This window comes from Miniopterus natalensis, chromosome 3 (assembly GCF_054644295.1).
Source record: "Miniopterus natalensis isolate mMinNat1 chromosome 3, mMinNat1.hap1, whole genome shotgun sequence".
Classification (NCBI taxonomy): Eukaryota; Metazoa; Chordata; class Mammalia; order Chiroptera; family Miniopteridae; genus Miniopterus; species Miniopterus natalensis.
Window position 1 is genome coordinate 24987191 of NC_142083.1, and position 23211 is coordinate 25010401.

At 43.7% G+C, this 23211-nt stretch overlaps 1 long non-coding RNA gene across 1 annotated transcript; it reads left to right on the forward strand.

Annotated features, from left to right (window-relative positions):
- Positions 1-11066: 11066 nt before the first annotated feature.
- Positions 11067-14620, forward strand: LOC107540569 (uncharacterized). The gene is made up of 3 exons (XR_001603537.2): positions 11067-11311; positions 12288-12408; positions 14291-14620. It is a non-coding gene; the product is annotated as an uncharacterized LOC107540569 (long non-coding RNA).
- Positions 14621-23211: the final 8591 nt, after the last annotated feature.

Consider the following 23211-nt stretch of genomic DNA (forward strand, 5'->3'; position numbering starts at 1 on the left):
GATCTCAACAATCTTGCTCCCCCAGCCCCATCCAGCTGAGTGAAAATGACGAGATGATGACAGTTAGTGGGTGTCATCCTTTATAATCCCATTTTAAGCTCTTTAGAACCTCTTGGGGGGAACTAGTTTTAACTCTAAGTGAACTTTCTTTTTGAATAAATGTGAATTAAACAATTTCAGGGAATAAAATGTTTGACAATGAATAGACTGAGTATAAAAGATTTAAAAATTTATTTGGGAGGTTAAATTCTAAATGGAAATAATTTGATTTTCCTACATATCCAAGGAGTGTAAAAGTTATGTCTCATCCTCCATAAAACAGCAGGTATTCCTGTTTGTTAAATGTGTTCTAAAACAAAGCCCCACTCCACTTTTTCAACCCTCCAGACGATAAACTGAACCACTATACAGCTGCTTAAACCAAACGTCCAGAACATGTTCTTGTTGAAGGTAGCCTCTGCCACAGAAACAAATACTCCTGGGATCTCTGTAGTTTACAGTTATGTACATTTACTTTTTGCTCATGGATCAGCAGGTAGGCTGAAGCTTTCTGGGCTCTGATGTTCTGGCATAAACTCATTTGGGCCCAGCAGGGGGTCTACATGTCTTCTCATCTCCGACCCAGGCTGGCAGAGTAGCCACTGCCTGGGGCCTGCTTTACTCATGATGCAGGTAGAAGCTCAGGAAGGGCAGCAGAAACAAGAGGTGCCTTTTAAACCCTCTGCTTATCTGCACACCGCCACTTCTGTGTATGTCCCGTTGGTTGGAACAAGTCATATGGCCAAGTCCAAAGTGAATGGAGAAGGCCATGTGCTCTCTCCTCAGGAGCCATATTCAGGGTGGGGTGGATTAACTGGAGAAAATGATTCAGCTGACCACAGCCCTTGCCTAGTTCATCAAGTTCTGTGCCCGTCCATCCAGCACAAACCCCACCCTGCCGTCTTCTCTCCACCTCCACCACTGCCCTCTCGGCAAGCCACTGCCTTCCTCATTTGGGAGAAGCCTCTCTCTGCTTCCACTCTGCACCCCATCTCCCAGGTTCATTCTGCATACAGCAGCTAGACTGGCCTGAAAACACACAACAAAACGCATAACAGGCTGTGCCACTCTCTTGCTTAACACCACCTTCTGGCTTCTCATTGCCCTTACAGAAAAATCTGTTCTCCTGTTGTTGGCCATAAAGCCTGATGGGATCTGGCTCCTGTCAGTCTCCTGATGTCATCTCTCCTCTCTCCCACACTCTCCAGCTACTCTATCCTCCCTTCGTTCCTCCAGGACATAAGCTTGTTCTTGCTGCAGGGCCTTCACACCAGCTGTTCCCTCTGCAGGTAGCACGCTCCTCTTGATCGCTTTTTAATAAATCTCAACCTTTACAGAGAAGCTTTCACTGGACATCAGCCTAAAGCATTCTTTGCATGACACTCAGAACAGCTGGAGAGTTTTCACTTGCTGATTGTTCATTGTCTATTTCCTGCCCTCTCCTATAAAGTCAACTCAACAGAGCTGGGCCCCTGGCACCTCCAGTTTCTAGAAGAGTTCCTACAAACCGCAAAGACTTAGCAGAGACTGATGAATGAATTTTAAAATTTTCTAATGGAGTTCAGGGCACAACACTTTCTTCTATTATTAAAAAACTTTAAAAATGAACTATTTTAAGTGAATATGTAGGTGGAGAGTAGAATATTGGTTCAGTAGTTGGTACAGTATGGAATGAAAGCCACATCATGTGATGGAATGAGAAATAAATTCACGAGGAGGAAAGACCTAGCACCTTCCATAAAGTGAGTGTGCAGTGTGGGGGCAATAAAAAAGGCTTATGGTGGGGACAACCCGGGACCCCATGGAGTGGCTCCAGTTCTATTTCTTCCCAGCTGTGTCCCTGGCTACGTTATTTTTTATTCCATTTAACTTAATCCTTGATAGGTAGATGTTATATATATTTTATGAAGGAAGGCTTTGAGTGTGAGAGATTATATATAATTGGTGTCTGGCCCAATGCAGAAGTTTAGTAAATGCTGGCCCCCCTACAAAAACAATGCCGAGTTCCCTGTGCTGGCCTTTATAAGAATGTGATGTATTAAGCTTCTAAAACCCTATAACCAGAAATTAAAAAAGAGCAATTTCTGAAATTATAAAAATGCCTCTCCATGGAGAAATTCACAGGGAATCTAATTATAGCAGTATCCATTACATTTGAGTGTGGTCCCAATGCAAAGGCATGCAGGCATGGCTTTCAGTCATAGCTCTATGGCCTGAGAGCGAAGGCCTGGTTTCCCACATCTCAAGATACAGGTGACATAGGTGTCACCCTGTGCTCTGTCTGAGGGAGGCCAATGGGGCAGTTCCTGTCTGGTTATCTGTTTGCCAGTCCTGGAGCTCTGGTGAATTGGTGCTCTGGTGAATTGGTGTTCTGATTTGGGAAGACCTGCCCAGGAATGTTCTGTTACCCCACAGTGGAGTTCTTATTGGCTTCCTGGCCCCTTCCTAAGGGGGCTTATTATATTGATTTAAAGCCGTGTATGTGATTATTGAAAAGAAAAGAAAATGTTTCCAGATATTAAAAAAATTGTTTTGCTACGAATGGGAAACACTAGTTAATAATTAGCAATTTCCGTCTCAGGTTTTGAAAAATCTTAATTTTCCCCCCTTCAGGCTTCTGAGTCAATCAAATCAATAAACTAACCCATACTTTTCTTGTTGTTTCCAATTAATTAGCCCGATTTCATGTAGGACTATAAATCATCTTGGAGGCATGATTGCACACATTTTAGAAATGAAATAATGGGGATTCAGAGAGGTTGAGCAAACTGCTCAGATCACACAGCTTTCAAGTGGTTGTAAGTGCAGATCCTGGACTTCGGTGTTTGGTTCCCCGTGATGTCACTGAGGCCAGCTCTGTATTAGTTTCCTGTGGCTGCTGTAGCAAAGTACCACAAATTTAATAGCTTAACAACACACATTTATTGTCTCACAGATCTGGAGGTCAGAAGTCTGATGTGGATGTTACAAGGCTGTGTCCTCTCTACAGGCTCCAGGGAAGAAGCTGTTTCTTGCATTTTCCAGTTCTAGAGGCCGCCGGCATTCCTTGGTTCGCAGCCCCTTTCTCCATTTTCACAACCGGCTCGTTACCTTGCTGTGCCTTTTTCCATCGTCACATCTCTCCAACTCTTTTCTGCCTCCCTTTTGCATTTTTAAGGACCCTCATGATGATGCCGAGGCTACCCAGATGATCCAGGATGACCGCCTAATTTTAAGGTCATGTGGTGAGCAGCCTTAATTCCATCTGCCACCTCAATTCCTTTTCGCTGTATAACCTACCACATTCAAAGGCCTTGGGGATTAGGGGGTGAACAGTGTGGGGGAGTCATCCTCCTGTCTGCCACACCCTCTACAGCATTTCTGGTGGGAGCTGAATCACAAAGGCAGGAAGCCCAGGCAGGTGCCTCCTCATAGACCCCTGGTCTCCTCACCCACTTCCAGAAAGAGAGGCTTTAAAGAAAGCTTGCATCTGCTGAGCATGGGGGTCGAAGCGCTCAGTGCCTGTCCTCAAATCTTATTTGACTTTCACAAAAATAGGGGAAGTAAACTTGTGAGACATTTTCTATTCAATTTCAAAGTACTTCTTAAAAGTGACTTTTGACAACTGTTATTAAAAGGAAATAGACACAGTATAAAAAAAACCCTAAAACCTCGTAATATAAAAATTACTTCATTTCCTCTGCTTTGCCACTGGTTAAAAGAAGAAAAAAAAAAAAACCACAACCCAAGCTCTTTTTCTACTTTGAGCTTGTGTGATCCTTGAATTCTTATGACTTATGTCCCTGCTGGTCCTAATGCTTTATATATATAGTGCCTGGTGGAGTCAACAATGAAAGCACAGAAAATATTTCTAAAGCCACAGATTTCAGTTCACAGACATCCCTGCAGTGGAAACAATTATGCACCAGCTTTGGCTATTTCTTGTGCTTTGTCTATGAGAACAGTTCTCTCCCTCTCTCTCTCTCTCCCCACGCCCCTAGCTCTGCAAACCATAAATCATGATTCAGATCTTGCTGTAAGAAAGAGCAGCCACAGCCTCGGAGAAACATGCAATCCTGCCTTCTCTCTCACTCTCCCTTGTCCTACCTTTACTCACCTGCCAACAGCCTCTCTACATCTCACCACCTCCAGGTATTTTCTACCAGAGGGAGGATCCACCTGGAGGGGGTTGGAGATAAGAGATATAGAGGGTGGGGCATGGGCTCCAACACAGTGCTACAGTGGGTGGGCTTCCCACTCAAGTCCACCCAGAGACCTGGATTTCAGTATCATTGGGTCCTTTGTAATCTTTGTGTTTATTTTGTGCATTTTAAAACAACATCTGTGCAAGGGTTCACAGCTCCACCAGACAGCTGGGGAGTGTTCTATGGCAGCAAAGGCTGAGAATTCCTAGTGGAGGGAAATTGAGGGAGAGTTAGTGCTGCCTGGGCCAGGACTTTCCGGGGCAGCCCTGAGGCTCCTTGATCAGCCAGACTTTCCTTTTTTCTGTGGCCCAAACACTCCTTGTTCTTTTCAATGCAACAGCCTGTGGGAGCATCTATGGAGGTGCTCTCTGCTAGGGACCATGAGAGGCTGCAAAGCTGGAGAGAGCACCAGCCATGGTCCCCAGGGACCGGATGACCCCGAAGGCAAAGGGCAGAGGGTGTCTCACTGAGAGTGACTTCAGTGATGAGCCTTGTGATTGAGATTCTGTAAAAGCCTATGTAGGGAAGGAAGAATTCAGTACCATCTTGGGAGGATGCCATCCTGGGGGAGGTGGGGTCTTAGCTTTCATCTTGAAGGTTGGTCTACTTCATGGTCTGAGGGAAGGACATTTCATTTGCAGGGGAAATAGGCTCAAAGTCAGAGCTGGTTGTGTGTGTGTGTGTGTGTGTGTGTGTGTGTGTGTGAGCATCTACCTGAGTGTTTGGGAGTGCACAAATGTATGTGTACCTGTGTGTGCATTTTTTCATGTGCTTACATGTGAGTGTATGTGTGTGTGTGTGTGTGTGTGGCCTACTTATGAAACAAAAGCACAAAGAGCTAAGCTGACATTCTGGTGGAGCTTAGGAGGCCTGAAATGAGGAGGTGGGTGAGGAGGAGGCTGAATCATTCTGCCCCACCCCTGGAAACTGCTTCATGGCTGCTCATCTACTTACTTAAAGGCCATCTGTTGAGCTCCTGCACCATGCTCGATATAGGAGGTCAGGAACTTCTCCATTGCCTCCATAGTCCTCAGACCCCGTCGCAGCAACCACTCAAAAATCTTTAAGAACAGTGCTTCTGAAGGAACATATGAGCATACCCATGTGTGTGCAGTGCTAAATTGTGCACATGGGCTGGGTGTGTGCTGAACAGAGACGCCTGGGATCAGGAAACGTCAAGAAACAAATTTCCAGACTTTCTTATTGTCCCACCTCTGTTCTGTTGAGTTGTCCCCTCACCCTGTTGGACCCCGAAGCTTCCTACCTCCCTGCATTTGCAGAGTCCCAACCTGACCTTGAGAAGCAAGGACACAGACTCCCCATGGTCCATAGTTCTGTGTACGTGGGCACATACGGGCATGAAGTCACACTTGCCTGTGCTTCAGAAGGGCTTGCATATTGTTGAATGAATGAGTGTGTGGGGAACAGAACATCTTGTCTGTGCCCTGAGTAAGAAGGCTCTGACTGGGAGAAAGCGAGCCTCCTTCCCCCTACCCCAGGGGGCTCTACTTATCTGTTTAGTGGTAAATGTTACCTTTGCAAGGTGACAGGTAGGTGAAAATGCCTGTAACTCTCCAAATTAATCATTGAATGTTTACTTAACAAGTCACAGTATTTTGGGTGTGGTTGGTCTGGCCCTGTGCAGTCACCCTGTTGCAGGGACCCTATCCTCTCATAGTTTACATAATTCTCACTTAATTTCGTGTTAAATTTTTTTTAAGAAGTGGTAAAAAGGCTGAGCTATGTGTAAGAGCTCCGAGAAAACAGAGAACTGTTAAGACATCAGACAGGAGATCCAGTAGGCCAGAGGGCTTAAAGGAAGCTCCCTTGTGCCTGAGAAGGACAGAGATTGTGGAGAAGAGAGGAGAGAGCCATGTTTCACATGGCAGAGGCCTTGGGCTGATCAGATGGAGGTTCGGGCTGTGAATAATCAATCACGGGTAGGAAACAGAAGAGCTGCCATAAGTCATGTGTTGCTCTGTCACGACTGGTGCAGCACGTGAATCGCTTTCCTTCTGTTTCAAAAGAAGAAACTATTTTCTATAGGTTTGGTTTCCTCCTTATAGCCATGAGCAAGCCACAGGGCCAGGGCTTTGGGGAGAATTTGCATCTGTCTTCTGATACAAAACTCTGGGCTGTTTTGCTGATATTTGAGCATGGCCTAATGAAGTATGGGGCCTGGGATGGGTGGCACTTTTAATTATATTCAAAATAGCTTTTGAAGAATAAATAAACAAACAAATAACCAATATAACAAATGAGTAACTATGGATGCTTGGAAGGATGTTTTCAAAATTCTTCACCACTGAGTGGTGGAGCCCATGCCCCTGCCCCTTGAACCTGGGCTCTGTGTTGCTTCGACAGTAGGTGCAGTGGGCTGACTGTCCAGATTCTCAGCCCAGGCTAAGAAACTGGCAACTCTTACTTCCTGCCTCTTGGGATACTTTGTCTAGGACCCCAGACACCATTCTGTGAGGAAGCTTAAGCCACTTTATGGGGACACCACATGGAGAGGGCCCGATAGCCAGCACCAACGTGCCAGCTCAATGATGCACCATCCTGAAGCAAATCCAGTTGAGTTACGTCAACTGACACCACATGGGACAGGGCCAAGCTTCCTGCTGTGCTCTGCTCAGCAAAATTGTGAACAAATAAGTGTTATTTTAAGCCACTGAGCTTTGGGGTCATTTGTTCTGCAGTAATATGAATAAGTATTATGATATAGAATGATGTAAGCCACAGTTATTTCCAGGTCTATCGTTACTGGAGTGAAAGCCTCATGGTACTGGTAGTTAGATTCAATCAAAGGTTAGAAGCCTCAGGTTCCTTATCTGTAAAGAAAATAGTGTCCATCTCATGCTTATGTTTGAGGATGAAGTTAGATATGCAGAGTGGCTAGTGATGTTCTTGTCAGAGAGCATGCCTCGACCAGATGGGTTTCCTTCTACCTCTCTTACCCCACTTCCCATCCCCAGGAGATGATGGATTTTTTTTTTTTGCGGGGGGGGGGGTTTGTTTTCAGAAGTGATCTAGATGGATGAGACCTTAGTGATAGTCATTGTCCCAGACAAGAGGAAAGGGAGACCTAGTGTTCAGGGGAGGGCCAGAAACAATCTTGCATGGTTTGGACTTTTTTAAAAAACAACAATTGTGTGTGTTACCTTTCACCAAAGGGAACAAGTAAAAACATTTTTACAGAAATGGCCTAGAGGTAGAAGAAAAAGTGTACTTTCCAACGTTGAATGACTTTCCAAGAAGGGCAGGTCTTAGGGCAAAACACAGGTTTTAAGTTCCTTGTTTTATAAAAAGGGGACACTGGCTCTGAGATGGGAAATCAACAGTGGGGCTCCTCCCCACTTCCTGGGCTGCTGTAGGCACATTCCCTCCTGGCACTGAGTGATCTGAACTCTAAGCACTCTTGTCCCATCAGGCTGTGACACAAACCTTAGCTGCAGTGGGTAGAGAAGACTCTTTGGGAACCAGACAACTGATAAGGAAAAATCCAGGAGCCAGCCTCGTTCTGAGCCAGGAGAGCCACTCCTCTGTCAGTAGAGGAGGCAGGGATGGGCCCTAGTGCCCGTCGCTCTGGGCTTGCCTCCCTTCTCCCTCAGCTGGCTGTGAGGCGTGGAGCACAGCATGTGTTCCCTCGAAGCACTGAAGCATTCACCAGTTATCATCTTTCCTTCCAGCTGCAAGGCTAGATAATAAACTGTAGAATTTGATTTATATTTTATTTCATTTAAAGACGAACTTGCACTTGAACTGAACCCCAGTGCAGAAGGTCTTGACTTCTGGCAGGCGGGTCAGGACCAGCGGGTGGAAATGGATGAGAGATAATACCTTGACTGATGCTTAGGACGATCCGTCAGTGGCGGCCCATATGGGAGTCAGTAAGAGGAAGGTGAGGACTCTGACTCTGGCTTCTGGGTCCTTTGTTCTGGAATTTATAGATGGGCTTCGATGAGCTCTGAGGCCGTTCCTGTGCCTGACCATCTGATGCAGATTTAGTCTCACTTTCCTCCCCCTCACTCCCACCCTCCTTTCTGTGTGAACCGCTCCCTAGGCGGCTGCTGCTGGGTGTGTGGATGCTGAGCTTGCTTTGCCCAATTCCCTCTGCCCAGATCAAATAGGAACAGATGCCTGCTGGAAAAATGAATTGAAACCGGTAATATGACATGAGTTATTGAATTGTTTTGATGGACTCCAGAGCCTAATACAGTCACACCTGGCAGCCACAGCCTCAGCTTTGTCTGGCTGAATATTAGCTTTGGTTGAGCTATAACAGAGTCCCTCACTCCAGGGACTGCCCCTGGGCCCTGAGAGCTGCCACTCTCCACATCCCTGGCAAAAGTACTTTTGTAGACTTTTACTTTTACCTGTGATCAAGGCCTACTTATTAGTATCCTGCCAAGTTATTAAGGGCTAATAAAACCGGGCATTTAAATCAGAGATGCGCCGAATGACAACATGCCAAGTGGTGAAACTCAACCATCAACTGATCATTGCCGTCATAGACTAAATTGCTAGGATATAAAAATAAATTTGAATCTTGTTAAAAATGTGATCATTATTGATTTTTGGTGGTCAGACTTTAAGTTTGATAGACTGCTGCTGTAATCATCCTTCTGTGAACATTTGGATGTAAGATATTTGCTCTCTTTCCATTGATGACGTTAGAACAGAAGCATAACCAGCATGGAGTGCTGCTGAGCAAGGCCACTGCAGTGAAGGTGGCTTAGTGGCCCTGCTAAAGGTGATTTTGCCAGCACTATATTTTGTGATAAATGTAAATTTATGCTTCAGTTGATTGACAGAATTTGAACATATAAAAAATTTTAGGAGATTTTTCACTTCAACTTATAATACATGATTTTGAAATTCATTATTCAGATAAGGACAATAAATCCAAGTGACGAGATTTGTGCATATCGCCGGCACTTTTATGCTGACTGGATATGACGATTGCCTCTGCATCATGTGACTGATGAGCATTCACAAATTTAGGGATCTTGCAATGACGTGGATACAGGAATTTGGCTAATTTCCTTCCAAAGGCTAAATATGAGTCAAATAGCAGATTTGGGTTGAATGCTGAATGTTTAACCTAGTTTATTGAGGATTAATTAAAGTTCTCTTAGAACCTTGGCTGCCTCACAAAACCCCGGCACCATGGCCAAGCTCATACTGCAGATGCTGCATTTTTTCAGGTCTCTTGAGTTGTTCAGTGTTTTTATTGGCTGCTAATCTTGACTTTCATGATAAACTACTATTAATTTAGCTTTATCCTTACTAATATAGGTTTCCCCCCTATTTTGTGTGCGTAGTGTTGGCATTTGAACTAATTATATTTTCCCCCCTTAAAATCCAGTATGAAAACTTAAAGATGTCTACAACTAGGGTTTAAATATGATTTTCTACCATTTTCTTGACCAGGGAATGCTAAAACATTTTTATCAAACATTATTCAAAACGTGTCTGGGAAGGTGTTTTTGGATGAGATTAACATTTGTATTGGTAGTTAAGTAAAGCAGATCACCCTCTCTAAAGTTGGTGGCCCTCATCCAATCAACTTTTGAATAGCACAGATTTTTGAATAAGAGGAACCTTCAGCTGCTTGACTGTTTGAGCTGGACATTGGCTTTTTCCTGCCCTGGATTAGAATTTACACCATAGTTTCTCTTTGTTCTCAGTCCTTCACTCTTGGACTGGAACTACACCATTGACTTTCCTGGGTCTCCAGCTTGTTGACTACAGATCATGGGACTTCTGAGCATCCATAATTGCATAAGCCAATTATTTATAATAAATCAATATCTACCTATCTATCCATTTATCTCCCCTATATCTTTCTCATATTATCCTCTTATAAAGGAGAATCTCTCTCTCTCTCTCTCTCTCTCTCTCTCTTTCTATCTCTATCATCTTTCTATCATCTATCTATCATCTATCTATCTATCTATCTATTATCTATCATCTATCTATATCTATCATCTATCTATCATCTATCTATCATCTATCTCTACTCCCCTTAACGGTGTGGGTTACCACTAAGGAAGGCTAGATGTTAACCCCTTGGAACAATGCTTCAGAGCTGTTTCACTGAAGGATGGTGAAGCCAAGACATTTATCCATGAATTCCCATCTCCCAAGGGTTTCTTTGGTGCACAGTTTTCCCCACTTGCAGGTTATATCTGCATGTAGCTCAGCAGCCTTGTGCAACTTTGGGATATGGAGAGACAAGTGACCCTGCTTGGCTTGGAAGCATTTGCAGTTGTGAGTGGAGCTGTCCACCTCGATGGTACTGAAGTTGCAGGATTGAGAAGATGCTGTGTGTTTTCCATCCCAAGGATCTACTTACTACATAAGTGTAATAAAACTACTGGGTTATTTATAAGATTATAGGGCATAGTTTTATAATGCAATGGAAATCTCTGTGAAGAGGTAGATTTTTGTCTATTTTCTTTATGGCTATGTTTTCTTTGCCTGATACATAGAAGAAAACAGTACATTTTTGTTGAATGAATAAATATAAAATCAGGTTTATAAGCTCACATTATCCTCTTATAAAGTATATAATAAGGTTTTTAAAAATGTGTTTCTAAGAGGTAGTCTACTTCAACAGTTTGTTCCTCAATTCTTTGTCACCTGGCTTCTTTCCTCCTTGAAAAAAAAGGGGGGGAGTGAAAGGTGAGCCACAGGTTCTTCTGCCCACCTGGAAGTGACCACTGGTATGACTAGTGCTGAGCCCTGACAAGATGGCCATTGCCCTGGGTTGGTGATCTTGGGACCTGAGGCAATGAGATACAGGACAAGAGGGAATCATTAAAGAGGCCTAAGCAAGGGCAATGGGGAGCCACTTTCATTATATATTTGAATGATAAGGGTTTGGATGCTCACCTTGCTATTTAATTTTTATCATCTGATTCTGTGATAACCTGACTCTGTAAAGTTTAATCAGAATGTGAATTGGAGTGGCTTTGCCTTGTTTTTAATCTTGACTACTCTTTCTCTCTCAGGTTGCAGAGGAAATCTCTCAGTGCACTGGCTGGTGGGATAGAAACACATTCTTTTCCAAGAAAGGACTTTGTGTAAGCTTAAAGGAGTTTATTAAATTACTATGTGGGATATGATTTCATTTAAGTAATAAAAGCTGCAGCTGCTTTAAAGAAATGAAGCTGTATTACACTTGACCTTCAATCTCCAGCTCCACTAGCACAGGTGCCCCATTCTGTTGATGCAGGGCTCCTGGAAGGCCTTCTTTGGGAAGGAAAACCAGCCAGGAGACAAATGTGCCTTCCTGGCTCTCATACTGTACATGTTGGCTCTTCACTAGCAGAGGGTGGAAGCCATGGATCTCATTACTGCAGTGCATTAAGGGCCAAGGGGAAAAAATCCAATTTACTGCTGCCTCAGTGACTTTGTGTTTTAATCAAATGGCTAAGAAAGAATCATTAACTGATGCTCAGACTGATTAAAATTCCAGTGAGAAGGGAAAGAAGTAAGATTGTGACACAGCCTTAGAAGGTCACTCTTTTCCTGGCAGTCCTGAACCTATAGTCTCACAGTGTTGATTGTTACCAATTTGTTTACAACAGGGAGTGGGAAGCCTGTTCGCCATCCCTGCGCTCAGGGCCCTCGCCACAAAGGGTGATGCCTATCCTTCCTGGAATAATCCAGCGAGAGCAGATTGTATAAATCTCCTTCTGTGCACTGATAAAGTTTCCTTTATCCTGCACCCTTGAATCTTGATTTAAAATCACAGGAACTTTTAAAGATGTGGCCACAGTAGTGATTACCTGTGTATTTGCAGGGTCATTGAAGATAAGGAAAGATGCAGCTACTGCATTCAAAAGCACTCTGAAAGCTATGAAGTACTTTCAGATTTAGAGTGCCTGTTATTATTGTCATTATTATTACTTTCATCTCTATCATTACTATGATTACCGCCACTGCTATTATGAGGTTTAAGATTGCACAAACTTTTTCACATGGCTTGTCTGCTTGGCAGGCAGAAACCAGAGGGACAGCTGGTGAATGGAATTTTCCTTCCTGATTTTCGTGCAGCTGACTCTAGGTGCAGCCTCAGGGCCCCAGGAGAACTCTTGCAGGGGAGGAGATGGAACCCTGAGCAGTTTTACTGACACATCCATTTGGAGGCAAGAAAGATGCTTATGCCGTAGAGCAGGTTGGTAAACTTTGTTCGTTTCTTGTTCACTCACTCACGCCTTTCTTCCTTATTGCTCCAATAGTGAGTGCCTACTATGTGTCAGGCACACGTCCCATCTTCCAAGAGGGGGAAAAGAGGAACACCTACTCCTTAGGGTAGTAAGAACCCCCAAGGCCTGGAAAGATCAGCTGTGCCCAGAGGACAGTGCACCAGGGACCTGTGGGGACCGAGAAGTGGAGACAGCCACATGAAGATGTGGTGAGGGCAGACAGTATTTAGGGAGTAAGTTGAAAATGCATGACTCCGAGAAAGATTTGAAATAGTTTTTAGAAAACACAATTTTTTTTGAATTTTTGTTTTATTTTAATTTTCAATTACAGTTTACATTCAATATTATTTCGTGTTAGTTTCAGGTATACAGCATAATGGTTAGACAATCATATGCTTTACAATGTTTCCCCCAATATTTCCAGCATCCACCTGGCACCACTCATAGTTATTACAATATTACTGACTGTATTCCCTTTGCTGTACTTTAGACCCCATGACTATTTTATAACTACCAATTTGTATTTCTTAATCCCTTCACCTTTTTCACCCAGTCCCCCAATCCCTCCCCTCTGGCAACCATCAGTCTGTTCTCTGTGTCTATGAGTCTGTTTCAGTTTTGTTTGTTCATTAATTTTGTTCTTTAGTTTCCACATATAAGTGAGCTTATATGGTATTTGTCTTTCTCTGACTGTCTTATTTCACTTAGCGTAATACCCTCTGGGTCCATTCATGCTGTTGCAAATGGTAAGATTTTATTCTGTTTTACGGCTGAGTAGTGTTCCATTGTGTAAATGTACCACAGCTTTTTTATCTACTTGTCTATTGGTGGGCACTTGGGTTGCTTCCATATTTTGGCTTTTGTAAATAATGCTGCAATGAACATAAGGGTGCATATATTCTTTTGAATTAGTTTTTGGTTTATTCAGATATATACCCAAAAGTGCAATTGTTGGGTCATAAGGAAGTTTCATTTTGAAATTTTAAGGACCCTCTATACTGAAACAGGGACAATTTTTAAAAAGTGAAATAGAAACAGGATATACAATGGACTGGCAAAATGCAAATTAGGCCCAGAGGCCAAAGTCAGTGGAAAAACAAAAGTAAAGAGGTATAGGCTATAGTGTTCCACAGACTTGCTGTAGTTGAATAAAAAGCTGGACTTAGAGCTGTGTGAGGGCCATCATGGGAAGGGATGTATGGTGCTTATTTGGTTTCCATTTCTCAGAGTCAGAGAAATAGCCTATCCAGCTTAGTGGTATGATTTTGATAGGAGCAAAAAGGACTTCTATGCTTGTCTGTTTGGGTACCATCTTGAAAGTCTATGAAATTACCCTTAAATCTTTCCCACCATGTTGGAGTCTGCAGTTGTCTTTGTTTGGAGTTTTTAGCTTAAACCCAAGTCTGAGGTTGTGATTTCTCTAAGGTGATCACACATCTGGTAAAGGGAGACTTCCTTTTGGAGACCCCTCCCCCAATCTCTTGTCTTCCTCAGGGGGACAACATGGTCCTTGTATCTCAGTATTTGATGTAAATAACCAATGCTCATGTCATCATTTTGCTAGTTAAAAAAAATTCTGTTCCTAATTAGAGTCTTGGTATTTTTATTTTTAAAAGAACACCAAGGTAATTGTGATCATAAAAACCCTCATGTGGGGACTCTGGCAGAGATGAGAGAGGCTGCTGAGCCCACCCTGGCTGCTGCAGCTGCCTTCCTTCCACCAGCCATGAGTGACATGGGACAAGCCCTTCTGCCCATAAGTGATGAATTAGATTGTTGCCAGGAAGCAGAAAGAGGGAAAGAGAAAGCTGTTCCAGCTAGAAAGGATATTCTGTTGTATTCTCTCCCCAGTGGCAGAGTATGGCTTTCAGGTTGAACAAGTCTCGTGCTAAAGGGGGTGCCAGCTGCATGCAGTCTCTTGGCAGAGACACACTGTGCAAGAAGGGCTGATGCGCAGGCCCAAGTAAGATTGCTTAAGTGTGGTTTATTCTTAAATTAATTTGTTTTTTGTTATAACAGCAGTTCAAACTCATAGTAAACTCATAGCACTCTATCTGTCCACAGGCAGTGGGATCCAACGTTGGCTGAGCTGGGTGGTTTAATGGTGCCAGGCTTAGCATCCACTTTAAAATGAGGATCCTCTCACCACTGGAGAGGGAGTCCAAACACCCTGCCAGGGCCTTCATTGATGTGACCAGCTTCTCTCTGGGTCTCTTTTTCTCAGCCTTCTCTCCCACCTCCCTTCTGGTTGGCGTGCTGTTTTCCTCACATCTGCTCACATCTGCTGAGTCAGCTCCAGCAGTCCCGAGGCCTGGGAGCCTCCACTCTCCAAGGCGATTCCAGTCCCTTTGCTCTCTTAATTACAATGCTTACAGGTGTCATAGGGTTGTCCTTGTTCTCAGAAACTATGAGCCAGTCCTGGGGATTGGGAGTCTGTGGGGAAGCGTGAATAATGAAACAGTGCTCTCCATTGAACACTGTGTGTATGCTGGTTACTCATTGACAAATTTCTTTTCTCAGGATGATGCTTCAGGGATTTAAAGTCCTCCCTTGCAGTGTTTGGAAGTGATCGTGAGTGCTTATCGGACATTAATGGGCTCCCTAATGTGCCAGAGAGCTGGTGAGGCAGGAGCTGCAGAGGAAAAGAACAAGCAGTGTCACAAGAAGAGGTGAAGTCCTCCTGGGAGGCAGCTTGAGGTGCTTTTAGCCCAGTCCTGGCTGAGGCTGGGTGAGGGATCAGGGAAGACACCGGGTGTCCATCAGGTGAGCCCAGGGAACAGGGATTCACCTGAAGGAAGTTAACTGTATGTTGGGACTTCTCACATGTGCTCAGATGTTTACTTTCCATAATTAGAAACTGATTTTAATTTTTTTCTTTGATAGTGTGCCATTCATTAGATTAGGTAATCTGATTTTGAGGGAATATATTTCTACCTTCATCGGATGCCTCCATAAAGCTAATTCCATTTTCAATTAAAAAAAAGTGGTTCACACACACCTTTTTTCCCCCTTCTGAAGTGTGTATCCTACAAAGCAAGTTTGCTCACCATGCTCTATGGGACATCTATTAAATATTACCTGAGATATTCCTAGAGGGTGGCTCAAATGACATCACTGGTCCCCATTATTGTTTCTTACAATGATCTGATAGATTTTTTCACGTCTGTAGTAATTTCCATTCATGACAGGAATGAAATGGTGTTTCACATTCCTAGGAATGTGTTAACAAGGCCAGGCACCACTGTACTTTTGATTTTTTTTTTGAGTTCAATGTTTCCCTCTTTAAATCATTTGAGCTAGCCTTATAAACACTTTAATGAGCATATGCCTTATCTTATAAAATTGGTTTGGTTTTCAACTTAGCAAAAATCAATTTCCCCTCCACCCACCATTCTCCCCTCCTTATGAAACAAAATCCAATAACAGTGGTCTGCTTCATTTACTCTGCGTACGGCAGGATGAACAATTGAGTTGCCATTATTGCGGGGGAGGGGGACTCTAGTTCTTAATCAGCCTTCATGTTTTTAAAATTTCAGTAGAAATTGTATCTTAATAATAGCTTTTGATATATACCAAGTCCTGAGAAAGCACTTTTAATTTTATTATCATTTCTATAGTGGTGAATCGTGAAATATTTAATGTTGGCAGCGAAACAACACCAGGTGTTTCCTCCATTCAGCAGCCTTGGTACTTGAGTTCTGGCTAAGAAAGAATTCACATCCAAGACTCAAACTGTAAGAGAAAGTTCACTTAGAAAGTCACAGAGATCAAAGAAGTGAGCTGTAGAAGAAATGGGCTCAGGAAATGAGTTATGGAGGCAAAAGAAAGACCCTTGGAACTTAGGGGGGAGGAGAGAGAGAGAAAGAGAGAGAGAGAAATGCCTTGAGAGACAAAAGGGAAGAAAATCGTGGGCGTGCTCCAGAAAAAGAGAGAGGAAGAACACGCACTGTCCCTATTTTAAGGTCTTTTATCTGGAGGTCTCAGGGTAGGATATCAATAGATTAGTCATCAGCTTTCCTGGGGTGCCCCCTCGGGGTTGTGGTCTCCACTGATTGGTTGACACCAGGGCAGGGGATCATTGGTCATCAAAGCTGGTCCTGATGTCAGTCGTGGTGTCTCTCTGTCTGATTTTGCTGCTTCTCTGGGTCTGGAGCTGAAACACAGTTGAAGCCTAGATGTCCTCTCCAGGGGTTAATGCTTAAGGGAGAAGTCACGCAGGACTTGTAGTTTTGCCTGTGGCTAGGCACCCGGGGCTCTCCACCCTGGTGACCCTCTGCACCTGGCCTATAGTGCCTACTCTGTGCATGCTTATCTAACTACCTACTACATTTAAGAAGATTATAACATGGCTTTTATAAACATTGTGATTACAAGAATATAAACTCTTTTTACTCTTTCACTTTTGATGGAAAAACACTAGTATATCATAGTAGCTACACTTAACCTTTAAAACTCCCTGCACATCCAACCATTTTCATTAGTCCAGTAAATGATACTTATTTTGTGTAGAATTATAACAATTAACTTATTTGGTCCAAGAACCCACATCATGGATTAGCCACATATATTAAACTAAATATTTAATCACCTCTGATGTTTACAAAGAAAAACTTCAGATACCTAATTTATATTTCTGTTTGCTGTTCTGTCCTCACATGGCCTGTTCAGAAGGATTTGGGGGTGCATCAGCAATGTTCAGTGCATGAAGAACATGATTTTATTCTGAATCAGACACCACCCTGGTGTGAAATGTAAGTTATGAGCTCAAACATAAAGTGTATCAATGAAAGTGTTCACCATGCTACCCTGCCTTTTTCCCACCTCCTCCCTCCTACCTGGTTAGAGTAGCTCTGAGGTGCCCCATTCCAGCCCATTCTTACAGCTTCAGAGCACCCTTCTAACTCCATGCAGCCCCTCCCCCAGGGCTGTGATAGTTCTCTAAATCAAAATGGTTCTTCCCCAAACTCGTAGCTTAGAACTCAAGAGCACTCATGCTCTTACCCACCTGATCCGGGGACTTCTCTCGCAGTGATTCTGCACTTCCTCACACACCTGGGTGTGTCCTCACCTACCTGGGTGCCTTGGCCAGCACCTGGATATTCACCTTCACCCCCCCTCAGTCCTGCCTCTTGAAATCCTACTGATTACCTGAGAGTCATTGAGAAGGCTCAGTACCTTCTTCTATTTGCCTACAATGATGCCACACTATGTACTGTATACCAACTCATCTTCCATGGAATCCCCATGGCTGTTTATGTTTTTTCACCTTCTTGTCATATATCAATATTTATAACATCTAAAGCCTTTATATCTATTACTATATTCTCTGTATCTATATATCTATATCCATATCTATATAGCTATCATTTATATCTATATAATCTATATTATCTTCATACATGTACTATATATATAATTTAAGTTATTGACCTTAAAGCTCTGGACATTACTACAAACTGAATTGTGCCCCCCCTCCCCCCAATTTATATATTGAAGCCCTAACTCCCTATGTTGATTTATTTGGAAATAGGGCTTTTAGGAGGTAATTAAGTTTAAATGAAGTCATAAGGGTGGGGTTCTAAGCTAGTCGGATTGGTGGCCTTACAAGAAAAGAAAGACAAAGCACAATTTCTCTCCTCACAGGCATACACCATGGAAAGGCCATGTGAGGACACAAGGAGGCGGCTGTTTATAAGCCAAGGAGAGGGCCCTGACCATACTCCACTATGCTGGCCCCTGATCTTGGACTTTCCTGCCTCTGGATTTGTGAACTAAATGTCTGTTCTTTCTGTCACCCAGTCTGTGGTATTTGTTATGGCTGCCTGAGCTGACTAATACATTAAACATAGTAAAATCAGTCAACATTCATTCAACAAGGGAGGACTCTATGTACTTGGGGGGAAGTCATTTATTCCCACAATTAGATTGGAGAGGTGACAGAAATGCAGACATGCAGTTTCTGAATTTTCTATTTCTTTTTCTTTACTGCAGATTAGTTTGACCTTTAGCCATGACATGCTTACAAATTGCTCCAAATCACAAGGTCTGTGAGGAAGCCGTGATGATCATTCAAAGGATTTATTTTTCTACCCCTGGCTCTATCCATCTGATTACATTGTAACCAATATTTGCTGCCATCCCTGTGGACAAAAATTGTTCATAAACAAAAAGAAATTGCACAGCCTTGGAAGAAATCAACTTGGTAAATGGGCTATGTTTTCCCCTCTAAGCAACAGAAAACTTGTAAAACACTTTATTATGCTTAAAAGGGGCGGGTGGGAGAAGAAAAGAAAGAGGAGGAACTTCTGGTCACTGGAAACACTATTGGAAACTGTAAGTGTTCAGGCCAATAATGTGACATTCTCTCCTGCTGAGGGCTTGTTTTAATAGGGTACGTGATGGTGTAATGCTCTTTCTCCCACTTGGGACACTTTAAAGACCTATTAATTAATAAAAACAGCTCTGTCAGCAAAGCATATACACGAGTCAACTGGCATTGATCTATTCTGAAGGCAGAAAACTTGGCAACCACCAGCTGTCAATAACCAGGGTGAGGGTCCTTCTCCAGTGTGTTGCTTTCCCCAGGGTGTAAGCCACCTCTGCACATTGAAGAGACAAACATGTGCACTTGCTTAGGTTGTCTTTCTTGTGATGAAGTGAAAGGGGAATGCAAATTACTCTGGAATTGTTTAGAAGAAATTGAGGGACCCTGCAATGGTCATTACCTAGCAAGGAGTGGGGCAACTGTGCAGGCCAACGTGGACTGTCCCTGTCACCTGGAGTGCACTGCTGTCTCCTGTACAAATGGGATGGCAGTTGTGTATTAATCTTCCAAACCCATCTCCCGTCAGTGCTCTTGACTTTTTGTATGTCTGTCTTTGTACTGCTCTTATACATCCTGATCAATTCCATCCTGGATCAATGCCACCATCTGTCACAGGTGGCCCCATGCATTCTGGGAAGGAAGACACAGAGGAGATTTAGAATATTTTATTTTTGTCTATTGGGACTCCATAGGAGCTGAGAAAGTTGTCATCTCTGGTTTGGCTCAAAAAGGAACATCCTGAATAAAGAAAGAGAACACCCCCTTCCATCACTGCAACACACCACCGTCTCCTCCCCATTTCCATTTCTTCCCAATGCCGTAGCAACTTACATCTAATGACACCAGGTTCAGGAAACACAGGGAGATACAGGGAAGACCAGCTTGTTCCTGGGACCTTTGCTCTCAACCATGAGATGTAGGCTGGTATGTCTTGGCATTTGTGATTCTCTGTCCATGTGCCCTGAGCATTTCTGGTATAACCAGGCGTTTCAGCGCTGATGCTGTTGCTCGGTGCCCATCTCATGTCTAGCATCAACCGGCCAGAAAAATTTCATTGCTTAGATAATAAATAACACTTAAGGGTAAAATGAAGCTAAGATATTCTTGAACAAAAGCAAATGTGAGCTATGCATTAGATAGAAAAGGAAATCTAAGAGTCTTAGAGGAAAATCAGGAATGGGGCAACTTTAATCATGACACAGACACATGCTAGAGTTGCCTCCCTGCTCCTGCATCTGGACAATCACATGCCCTTGGTTGAGGAACTGAGGGTGAAGTGTGATGGCAACTGTAAGACACACACATATATAACACATAGACATAGACAACATGGTGATAGCCGAGGGAAAGGGGGGTGGAGCAGGTGGAGGTGGGCAATGGGGGCATAAATGGGGACAGAAAGAGACTTGACTTTGTGCAATGGGTGCATGCTGCAGTGTGCGGATGTTTTGTTGAGTTGTACACTTGAAACCTGCATGGTTTTGTTAACTAATGTTACCCCAATAAACTCAATAAGAAAAGAAACTTATTGGATGATGGATATATTCATTATTTTGATTATGGTGATGGTTTTATGGGTTTGTACGTGTTCTAATTTATCAAATTATAACCTTAAAATATGTACAGCTTAGCCCTGGCTGGGTGGCTCCGTTGGTTGGAATATCATCCCTGTACACCAAAGGGTTGTGGTTCAATTCCTGGTCAGGGCACAGACCTAGGTTGCCGATTCGATCCTGGTCGGGGCACATATGGGAGGCACGCGATCAATGTTTCTCTCTCACGTCGATGTTTCTCTCCCTCTCTCTCTTCTCTCTCAATTGATCCAGGATGGAATTGATCAATGAAATGTATCTTTGGGTAAGGATTAAAAAAATATATGTGTGCAGTTTATTGTATGTAAGTTAAACCTCAATAAAGCTATTTTTAAAAAGAAAAAAAAGCCCGGCCGGGCGTGGCTCAGCGGTTGAGCGTCGACCTAGGATCCAGGCGATCGGGGTTCGATTCCTGGTCAGGGCACATGCCCAGGTTGCGGGCTTGATCAATGACTCTCTCATCATTGATGTTTCTACCTCTCTCTCTCCCTCTCCTTTCCTCTCTCTGAAAATCAATAAAGATATGTTTAAAAAAGAAAAAAAAAAGACACTCTTCGGATTGGCCTCTTGCTCAGAATGTCTCCTTGGTCTTTGAGTGGAGAGCTCCAGGGATGAGAGTTTGTTTTCTGTGCCCCATGCTCTTCTCTCTTTTGAATCTTCTTTCTTGCAGAGCTCCCTGCAAGAGCTGACAGGCCCTGCCCTCTCGCTGGGGGCTTAGGAACTCTGGTGCAGGATGAGCTCCTGTGCTTGGTGAAGGACTGAGATACACCGGTCCTCAGCAGGCATTGCCCCCTCTTTGAGGATGTTAGAATTCAGAACTGCTCACAGTCCCTGAAACCAACTAAACACAACTTTGAAATCTTTCTGGCAAAAATACAAAATAATTAAAAAAGCTTTTGCATTTACTTAGAGCTTTCATTTCCTCTGAAGTTATTTCTTTTAGGCAGAAAATTATTTTGTTAGCATCTTGGGAGAAAGAACAGATGGAAATGGCGAGATTAAAGCCCCTCTATGCAAGCAAAAGAATTTATAGCGATATTGAAATGGCTTTATTCTTTCTATGAATATGGGAGGAATAAATCATTAGGCTGTAAATGTAGAACAGTAATGAAGCCAATAGCTATGACTTCACCATGGCAAACTGTCATTTATTGGGCTCACAGAGATGTGTGGCTGAGGGTCTGGGGGAGGCAAGGGAAATGCAGTCTTTCCAAGGGTTATGGGGTTTTATGCTCGGCTCACAGGATGGATTCTTTAAGCTCCCAATGAAAAGTCCACATATAAACATGAAAGTGCTGGTCTTGCATTTCCCCAAGTTTCACATGAATTTCTATATGTGGGTCACAATCCAAAGGGAAAGAGAATTCGAGAGAGCCGGACCCGAGCTCTGCACGCCTGCCAAGGGACTCCACTTAGCTGTCACCTTTTAATTTAAGGAAGTGTCCGCCCAGGTCACAGATGTCTGGGTGAGCCCATCACGATGATTGCTGTGAGCTCTGAGAGGACGGTGCTAAGCCATTTTTTTTCCTGCTATTTTATCAAGTGTAATCCCTTCCTGGGCATTCAGGTGGCATTAGTCCTAATCAGCAAAGTGCTCTGGTGGTTTCATTATTTCAAATTGAACTGTCCACTCACCTCTCTGTTTCTCTATATAATTTTCTTGGTATTTTTAGCTACATAGCAGCTCAGTATTTTGGAAGTGACATGCAAGGGGATAGGCAGAGGGGGAGGTTGGTAAGGGGGTTGCTCTTGCTGGGAACCTGGGTTTAAAGCACAGGGGCGAGGATTTGGTCTCCTCACTGCTGCAGCAGCAGGGGGCAAATCACAGAGGAATCACTTAGAGGGAAGTGCAGGCTGAGGGGTGGTCCTGCTGTGTCCACTGGGGGGGGGGGGTGGCATTTCTGGCTTGAGAGAGGCAGTGGCAGCCAGCTTTCCTAGGGCACTCTCTTTAAGTCTCCCTTTTTCTAGTCCTGGGGAGGGGGTAAAAGGTAGACGATGGGTGTGATGCCAGCGGGAACAGCTCCAGTTCTTTGTCTCTGGCTCAGACGTTCTGGTGTCCCCCCCCAGACCCTGCCCAGGAGAATAAAACCCACATCTTCCTGAACCCTGTTCTTCATCCTTGTTAAGCATCCACCCTCAGACCCCGGTACAGTTCTGTATTTGTAATTCCTTTTCAGCCGGGAATTCTACATTAACCTGGACTCTGAGGCTCATTGCCGCAGGAGCGGAAGACACATTTACATTCTTGGCTTCGTGCCCCCAAATGATCTTGAGAGCTCTAGCTTTAGATGTACGAGATTATGAAGAGAAGGAAACATTTTATGTTTTTATTCATTTATTCATGTATTTTGGTTTGTGAATGCCTAATCTTGGCCTTCAATAAGGGCTACACTGTAAGCCACAGAAGGGAGGAGTGTGGAGGGGGCAAGAGCGGTTGCCCTTCATGATGAGAGGGCAGGAGCTCCCCAGGACTGAAGAGAGATTGGTGGGGACTAAAAGAAGGAAGCCAGGCCTGAATGGGGGCACTTTCTGAAGGAGAAGTGTTGGTGTAGAGGGAAACAAAGAGCCCACAGAGAGGTGGAGGGGTCGCTCATCAATGTGGGACAACCACCATTGAACAGGCAGGTCTAAGCAGAGATGGATGATGTCACACCATCACCCAGTCTGGCTCTCGAGACCTCAGATTGGCACAGAGAAGGATCTGAAAGTTCACCAATGATATCCCCCATCTCAGGGAGACACAGGTGCTGATGGAGAATGGCCAGTATCGAGCATGTGGGTCAGGAGGGAGCAGCAGAGGCTGTGGGAACATTTAAGAGGGAGCCTGAGAGAGTGTGGGAGCAGCTCTGGACACG